At 40.9% G+C, this 8,477-nt stretch overlaps 1 protein-coding gene and 1 pseudogene across 3 annotated transcripts in view; one reads left to right on the forward strand and one right to left on the reverse strand.

Annotated features, from left to right (window-relative positions):
* Positions 1–2,881, reverse strand: part of ALPK2 (alpha kinase 2) — a 148,009-nt gene extending 145,128 nt beyond the window's left edge. For 2 of the 3 annotated variants that reach the window (XM_033238717.1, XM_033238715.1), the window contains exon 1: positions 2,410–2,878. The gene's annotated coding sequence lies outside the window, so the exon portion shown is untranslated. Of the gene's footprint in view, positions 1–2,409 lie in introns of all 3 variants that reach the window. The other variant, XR_004443741.1, reaches the window with a different exon arrangement.
* Positions 2,882–4,806: 1,925 nt separating this feature from the next.
* On the forward strand, positions 4,807–6,123 carry LOC117098741 (annotated as a pseudogene).
* Positions 6,124–8,477: the final 2,354 nt, after the last annotated feature.

The raw sequence follows: 8,477 nt of genomic DNA on the forward strand, positions 1-8,477 counted from the left end.
ACACTTCTTCTGAGTTGGCCCAGACCTACTGCCCCTGCTCAGCTCCCCAATGGCTGGTCCACTTCAGAGACTTTTCACCTCCACGCCTGCCCTCACCTCTCTCAATGCAAGACTCGACTACAATCTTTGAGGAAAGGCTGGGCGTGTACCTTCATTTTCAGAGTTTTCATCATGATCACAGGCCTTTCATTACTATGGATTCCCAAACACTCATATTGAAATATGGTACTGGTGTGTATTAAAAAGCATTCCCAGAGGATATTGATAAATCTCTACTTCTGCTTTTAGATAATAAGCATCAATTATCCATCAACTATTTTCAGTAAAAAATTTTTTTTCTTATTTATCATAGATACATTCTAAAATATAATCTTTTTTTCTTATTTTGTTTTCAAAGATATTGTTTCCAAGTATAGAATTTTTCTCAAGGAATCTAATTGTTATGTTTATTTAATTATTGCAGTAATGCTTATAATGTTCAGTTTCTATTACTTTATATAGTTTATTTTATGGTAGTATTCTAAAGTTTCAGCAAAAAAAAGAGAAGCTTTTAATTAAGGTGAAAAACAAACTTTTCTTGAGAAACTATGATTCCACAGATACTTTAGGTATATTTATTCATCTAATCCCCCATCAATTCTGTTAAAGTGAATACTGTTATGATTTTACAGATGAGTAAACTGGGGTTCAAACAGGTTGAAAAGTTATGCTAAAGTTAGGAGTCAATTCCAAATCTGACTCCAAAACCTTTCTTAGGACCTCCCCTGCTTCTCCCACCTCCATTCAGAGTGAGACACTAACTCAACTGCATCCGCATCACAGGGGCTGACACCTACGTGCGAGTGTTCAGGAGGCTGTTAAAACTCATGAAACTGGAGGAGAAAAACACTTTGCAGGTAATGACAACAGGAACTCTGCCCTACCTAAAAACTTCTCCAAATTGTGATGAAATGTGTGGTAAAAACATCAAAAAGACAATGTAGGCCGGGCGCGGTGGCTCACGCCTGTAATCCCAATACTTTGGGAGGCTGAGGTGGGTGGATCACCTGAGGTCAGGAGTTCAAGACCAGCCTGGCCAACATGGTGAAACCCCGTCTCAACTAAAAATACAAAAAAATTAGCTGGGCGTGGTGGTGGGCGCCTGTATTCCCACCTACTTCGGGAGGCTGAGGCAGGAGAATCACTTGAACCCAGGAGGCGGAGGTTGCAGTGAGCCAAGACCGAGCCATTGCATTCCAGCCTGCGCAACAAGAGCAAAATTCTGTCTAAAAACACAAAACAAGCAAAAAAATAAAAACAACAACAAAGGACAATGTAATTTGGGAGCGAAAGTACATTTAGTTTGTTTTAAGTCTGATTTCCAAGATTTGAACATGGTTATTGGCCATCCATTCTTTTTAATACAGGATTTGTGAAGTTGTTGATTCAGAAGGCAACCCACAACATCCTTGGTTTCAGTACAGAAGCCACACAGCAAAAACTCCTTCAATTTGTCCTTAGTTGATATGGAGTTATAAAACATATCACATATCTCTGGAATTACCATTCCTGGTTAATTAATCTTTAGAAATAAAGGCTACCTTTACATAAGGAAAAGGCTGTGGAAAGAAAATAATTAGAGCAGAAGCAGCTCTAAATGCTGTTCTTGCTTTTATCTATTTTTAAATGATTGCCAAATGTCTGTAACTGACACCCTTAATCAGGGCTCTTAAGGTTTAGACATGTTCATTAAACTGTAATGTGACAGTGGTGACATTTAATTGATGGATGTTTTTTGGCTGACTTTTTGCCTTAAAATTTTTAAAAAATCTATTGTTTTAACAATAAATGCTTACATCAGTCATTTTGAAATGCCTGATAGCTTTTCAGCAAATTGCATTACCTGTTGTCAGACAATATACTTCTATGTCTACCCAGATAGGAGAGATTTTCGATCATTTAGTAATTCACAGTAAAAGGAATAATTCTTGACTAAAATACTCAAATATTTCAGACAAAAGTCTCCAGGGCCTGAGTTACCTGGATAATTAACTTAACTTTTTATGTTACTTTGCAAAGCTTTACATCTCACTGCTTCGAGTCATCCTGTATATTTTTTCTAACTGCTAAGATAGACATGATGTGAAAGAAACGATTTTCATTCATTATTGTCAAGCCAAAATAAGCACACCTTTAAAAATAGCAATAATTTTCAAAAAGTGCCAAAATGGACTTAAATTACAAGACCATGAGAATTTGCCCACTTTAAAACCTTATATACCCAAATATCCCATAGAGCTCCTATTTGTTTCATCTCATTCTATTTCATAAGGAAACCATCTGCTTCATTCTTTGTTGCAGAAAATGTTAACACCTATATATTGAAAGTACAGCCATTCCTTATGTAAAAACCAAAGTCTATATACTTACTTTTCAATACTCTTTGTCCAAGAAATGTTATAGGAGGGCTGGCTCGGCTATGGATTCCCCAGGCTGTGTGTGAGGCATTGACTGGGTGTCCCTGTTCCCGGGACAGGGATTCGAAGGAGTTTACAGGGTTCAGGGTCTTTTCCACGATCAGGTCAAAGCACAGATGGATCTGCTTCCAGAAAGTTCATATCTTCCTAAGAGGGGAAATTCCATGCTCAGGGAAGTTCTGGAAGAAAACCATTTTTTCCCCGCCCTTCAATGAACTAGGTCATAGCTGAAGCTGGAGAATATATTTTAGCATCCCTGTGATGAAACTTGAGGGCTGTTTCTGCAGTAGGTGCAACACTTGTTGACACACCGGGGAGGCCCTGGCAAGGGGGCCTGGTGAAATGCAGCCCCAGGGAGCTGATGAAACCCAGATGAGCTGTCACTGGCTGCTGCTCAGCAGACCGAGCAGCTCTTTACAAAGCCCGTGCTGGACCCTGGGCTTAGTTGCTCACCCCTTAGGAAAGGAAAAACTTGCTGCCTGATAAAGGGATTAAGGCCGGAGTAACACAACCAGTTCTCGTACCAAGGTTATCAGGCATTTGAAGTACACATAGGAAACCCATGGAGGGGGTGGCGGGGAGGTAAAAATACGAGTTATATGTTGTTCATTTAGAACAGGTATTATAGCCGTCCTCTGAAGTTCTCTGAGAAAGGCAGAAGCCACAGAAGGAAGGTGGGATCCACCCTCCTCACCCTCCTTACTCCCTTTGTCTGTCTGTCTGTCTCTCTCTCTCTCTCACACACACACACACCTTCCTATTTTGACTATAATAGAAAGAAGAGAATGGACAAAGATCAGAAGAAATTCACAGAAGAAATACCACGGGTTCTATTCCTTCAGATTGCCTGGAATGCTTCTTATTGGGAAAGTAGATTTTGTAATATGGGCATTTCTTTTATTGAATTTTATCCAAGCCTAAAAACATAGAGAATCCTTTAGCATCATTCTGTAACTACTTAGCCTCTCCCCAAAAATATTTTAATGTATGACACCTGGAAATTGACAGCTTAGAAATCTCTTTCGAGACTCACAGAGACGGCTCAAATTAGCAGCTCCAGGGGTGACTTTGAAAGGGACATAGCTGTAAATACTCACTCTGTGTTGAGCACTGCAATCCTCAGAAGCAAATTGTTTTACATAGCACAGAATGTACATCACTACCCCTTGATGGAATGCAACTTTTCACAAGATGAAAAATCACCTAAAATGATGAAATATTAAGAAGCGTAGGGGTGATGTGTTCTGTTTTTCAGTTTTATCTTTATATGAGGAAAAAAATATTAAAGCTGAGACACTGTAAAATGATGACTATCTCCTGGGGAACACACCGATGAAATGCCACAGAACACAGAAATGACCAACTCTTTGCAAATGGTTGGCTTTGTGGGAAGCTGAGATCTTCACAATGTAAGGTCTGTTCCAGATAAGAAAGAGGAGATAACTTCAGGTTGGGAATGAAGAGAGGAGGAAGGTGTGAAGATAAAGAATAAACAAATGCTATGGCATGCCACAGAGAGGATAAAGTCAAAAGTGAAGGAATGTCCCAAAGCAATAGATAAATGTGATATAGTTGTGAAAGAAGTGTTGCCTGGGAGTTCTTAAATGGACAAGTTGAAATTCACTATGAAACTTAATTTTGTTCCTCTGAAATACTTTGAAAAACCAATTCCCTCAGCTCCTAACATTCATCTCCTAGCAAAATAAATGTAAAGAGCAGAAGGTTTATATATGTGTATATATAGATACACACACACACACACATACATGCATGAATACACACATGCATGCATATAGATACACATGTACATACATACATATAATGGATTTAACTGTATTTGTTTTATTCATCTCATGAATTTGCAGCCACAGAATGTATGTTTTAATCTTAGGTTTGGGGGAGGAGGCATGAAAGAAAATCAGAAACAGAAGTCTTGGAATTAAACTCATAGTAGGCCTGTAATCCCTGCACTTTGGGAGGCTGAGGGAGGTGGATCACTTGAGGTCAGGAGTTCAAGATCAGCCTGGCCAACATGGTGAAACCCCCGTCTCTACTAAAAATATAAAAATTAACTGGGTGTCGTGGCTCACGCCTGTAATCCCAGCTGCTCAGGAGGCTGAGGCAGGAGAATTACGTGAACCCAGGAGGTGAAGATTGCAGTGAGCCGATATTGCGCCACTGTACTCCAGCCTGAGGGACAGAGCAAGACTCCGTCTAAAAAAAAAAGAAAGAAAAACCTCAAATTAGTCCAGGACATTAGTTCTACATTTTCTGTGAATATCGAAGGAAGGATGTTGAAGAGAAAAAGAAAGGCATATATCTGTGCCCCGCTAATAGCATCAAAAAATACATGACTCTCTTTGTCACATCTACCGTGAGACTGAAGACCATTCTTAGGAATCAGACTGTTGACATTCCCGAAGATGTCAACATCACTCTGAAGGGACATAGTTATTGTGGAGGGTCCCAGAGGATCCCTGTGGAGGGACTTCAGTTACATCAGTGGAGAACTCAGTCTCCTTAGAAAGGAAAAGAAGAGACTCCAGGTGGACAAAGTGTGGGGAAATAGAAAGGACCTGGCTACTGTTGGCACTATTTGTAGTCATAAACAGAATATGATCCAGGGTGCTGCACGGGGCTTCTGTTGTGAGATGAGGGCTGTGCATGCTCACTTCCCCATCAACATTGTTAGCCAGGAGTCTTTTGTTGAAATCTGAAATTTCTTGGGTGGAAAATACATCTGCAGGGTTTGGATGAGGCCAGGTGTTGCTCATTCAGTATCTCAAGCCCAGAAAGATGAGTTCGTTCTTGAAGGAAATGATAGTGAACTTGTTTCAAATTCAGTTGTTTTGATTCAGCAAGCCACAACAGTTAAAAACGAGGATATTGGCAAAGAGCAAGGGCTCATGCCTGTAATCCCAGCACTTTGGGAGGCTGAGGAGGGTGGATCCTTTAAGCTCAAGAGTTTGAGACCAACGTGGGCAGCATGGTTGAAATCCCGTCTACAAAAAAAAATACAAAAATTAGCCAGGTGTGGTGGCGTGTGCCTGTAGCCCTAGCTACTTGAGAGGCTGAGGTGGGAGGATGGCTTGAACCCAGGAGGTTGAGGCTGTAGTTAGCCACGGTCATGCTACTGCACTCCAGCCTGGGTGAAAGAGTGAGATTTTACCTCAAAAAAAAAAAAAAATCAGAAAATGTTTGGATGGTATCTATTTTTATTTTATTTTATTTTATTTTTTTTTTTTTTTGAGACGGAGTCTCGCTCTGTTGCCCGGGCTGGAGTGCTGTGGCCGGATCTCAGCTCACTGCAAGCTCCGCCTCCCGGGTTTAGGCCATTCTCCTGCCTCAGCCTCCCGAGTAGCTGGGACTACAGGCGCCCGCCACCTCGCCCGGCTAATTTTTTGTATTTTTAGTAGAGATGGGGTTTCACCGTGTTAGACAGGATGGTCTCGATCTCCTGACCTCGTGATCCGCCCGTCTCGGCCTCCCTGGATGGTATCTATATCTCTGAACAAGGAATAGTTCAGCAGCCTGGTAAATAAGATCTAAGAGTTGTCCAACTGCACAAACAAGATGCCAGATGATTCCCCAGAACTATGTGTGATGTTTAATAATTCAATAAAATACCTCAATTGAAAAAGAATGTAAGTTTGAGATTAAAAGTAAAGACATAAAAATGTTTAGCATTTCCAAGTAAAGTAGTATAAAGAAATTATGTTTAATCTCTATTTTTCTGAAATTATACGGAGAATTTTCTTAAAACTTAATTTTCAGGAAGATTTTTCCTTCTAAGGAATGGAGTTGGAAATGTATTTTTGTATCAGATGTTTATTAATTCTCTCTCTCTCTGAAAGGGCTTTTCAGCTTTCCCAAGTTCTTTTCTTTGTTATTTTCTTGGTTTCTTGAATGAATGAACTTGGTTCGCTGACCACCCTAGGTTCACTGACCACCCTAGGTCTGCTGGAGACTGGGATTGAATCAGTTCCCAACTAATATGAACAATTAAAGCAAATTCATTAGGCTCTTATGCTACTCTGTGCTCCTATAACGTGGACTGCAATTGGTACGTGAGAGGTTTATCTGCTCATTTTATTCTTCGTGGCACGGAAGGCCCTTGAACACTAGTGGCAAGGTTGATGGCACAGTCTTTCCCAGCAAAGCACATTCTTGGCGGAGGCTTAGTATCAATCACATGGCAGATCAGTGACTCTGCCAGGATCCTCGGGCCAGGCTGGAACTGAGCAGGTCGCTCCTGCTGCAAAGAGAACTGTCAGTGTTTGGGGAGCTTCTCTGGAGCACCGAGAGCCTCCCTCCCCAACAATTCATCCCTATCCAGGGATTCCCGTTAGCAGATGTGACCTGAATCATGTATTTGCAACCTTCATTCAGTTCATTTATGTATTTATTTATTTTATTTTATTTTATTTTTTAGACGGAGTTTTCGCTCTTGTTGCCCAGGCTGGAGTGCAATGGCGCAATCTTAGCTCATTGCAACATCTGCCTCCTGGGTTCAAGCGATTCTCCTGCCTTAGCCTCTCAAGTAGCTGAGATTACAGGCATGCACCACCATGTCCAGCTAATTTTGTGTATTTAGTAGAGACAGGGTTTCACCATGTTGGTCAGGCTGGTCTCAAACTCCTGACCTCAGGTGATCCACCTGCCTCGGCCTCCCAAAGTGCTGGGATTACACATGTGAACCACTGTGCCCGGCCCAGTTCATCTATTTAAAATAGCTGCCAGTCACTTGGGTAGGTGAACTAAATAGGCATTATCCCTGCTCAAGTGCAGTGGCAAAAGAAATGTTAATGTAAATAAAACTCTATTCTCTCATGATGTTTTTCATCCCAGGTAACATCTTTCTATAATATTCTTAATGAGAAGACGGAATTTTAAAATATTTGCAAAACAGGCCAGGCATGGTGGCTCGCGCCTGCAATCCCAATAGTTTGGGAGGCTGAGGCAGGAGGATCACTTGGGTTCAGGACTTTGAGACCAGCCTGGGTAACATAGAGAGACCTTGTCTCTACAAAACATCATAAAATTAGCCGGGTGTGGTAGTGTACACCTGTGGTCCTCCTCCCTATTCAGCAGGAGGCCAAAGTGGGAGGACTTTTGGGCCTGGAAGGTCGAAGCTACAGTGTGCCATGATTGTGCCATTGCACTCCAGCCTGGACAACAGAGTGAGACCCTGTCTCAAAAAAAAAAAAAAAAATTGCAAAACAACAGTAAAAATGCAATTTTATCAGAATTGATGTATCTGAGAGGGACTCTTTCAAGCATTTGAGCGTTGTTTGGAACCTGGAATTCATTTTCCCCCAGAGTAGCAAACTTACAAATGAAAGTTAGGTTCACAGACTCAGAAGTATTTTATCCATCATGTTCCTGAAGGACTGTATTTGAGCTACCTAAAACCAAAATAGCAAAACCAGCTCAAAATTCAGTGTAACAAAATATGAGAATCTAACTACCTGAACAAAAAGTACCCAAGTTTCCAAGATAAAAATTTGTCATGGTTCATTGTAGTGCTTCAGTTTCAGTTTTAGAACAGCCACAAAAATGCATTGTAACTCTCAGAACAGGAGCAAAATTCCAATTTTGTAAATGTGAGGCCCTATTTCACAAATGCTAAGTGAAATTCATTAGTTAGTGTGAAAATTTTAAATTTTAAAAATATTTGCATGTGTTACATGTACTGCTTTGGAACAGTTTGTTTGCTCTTTTTTCTGATTATAGAGCAAAACATACGCATTACTAAAACTGCTGGATATTTTCATCAACCAAAGGCATATAACAATTTGAGAGGCATTTATGGTGGAAAACTTCTCAGCTTTGGGTACTAACAGTGAGTCTCTGCAGTGCTTTTGCCTGGAGCTGCTCCCATTCCCCTACCCTGTTCTGCTGTCAAAGGGGCTCTACCAGGGCCAGCTGTGAGCACTGGCATTTTCACTCCCATGGTCAAGGGGTTCACTGGATTTGAAGCAGTGGACAACGTCTACGCACAGCAGTGTTATTGATGGACAT

This window comes from Trachypithecus francoisi, unplaced genomic scaffold, assembly GCF_009764315.1.
Source record: "Trachypithecus francoisi isolate TF-2019V2 unplaced genomic scaffold, Tfra_2.0 Contig01474, whole genome shotgun sequence".
Lineage (NCBI taxonomy): Eukaryota > Metazoa > Chordata > Mammalia > Primates > Cercopithecidae > Trachypithecus > Trachypithecus francoisi.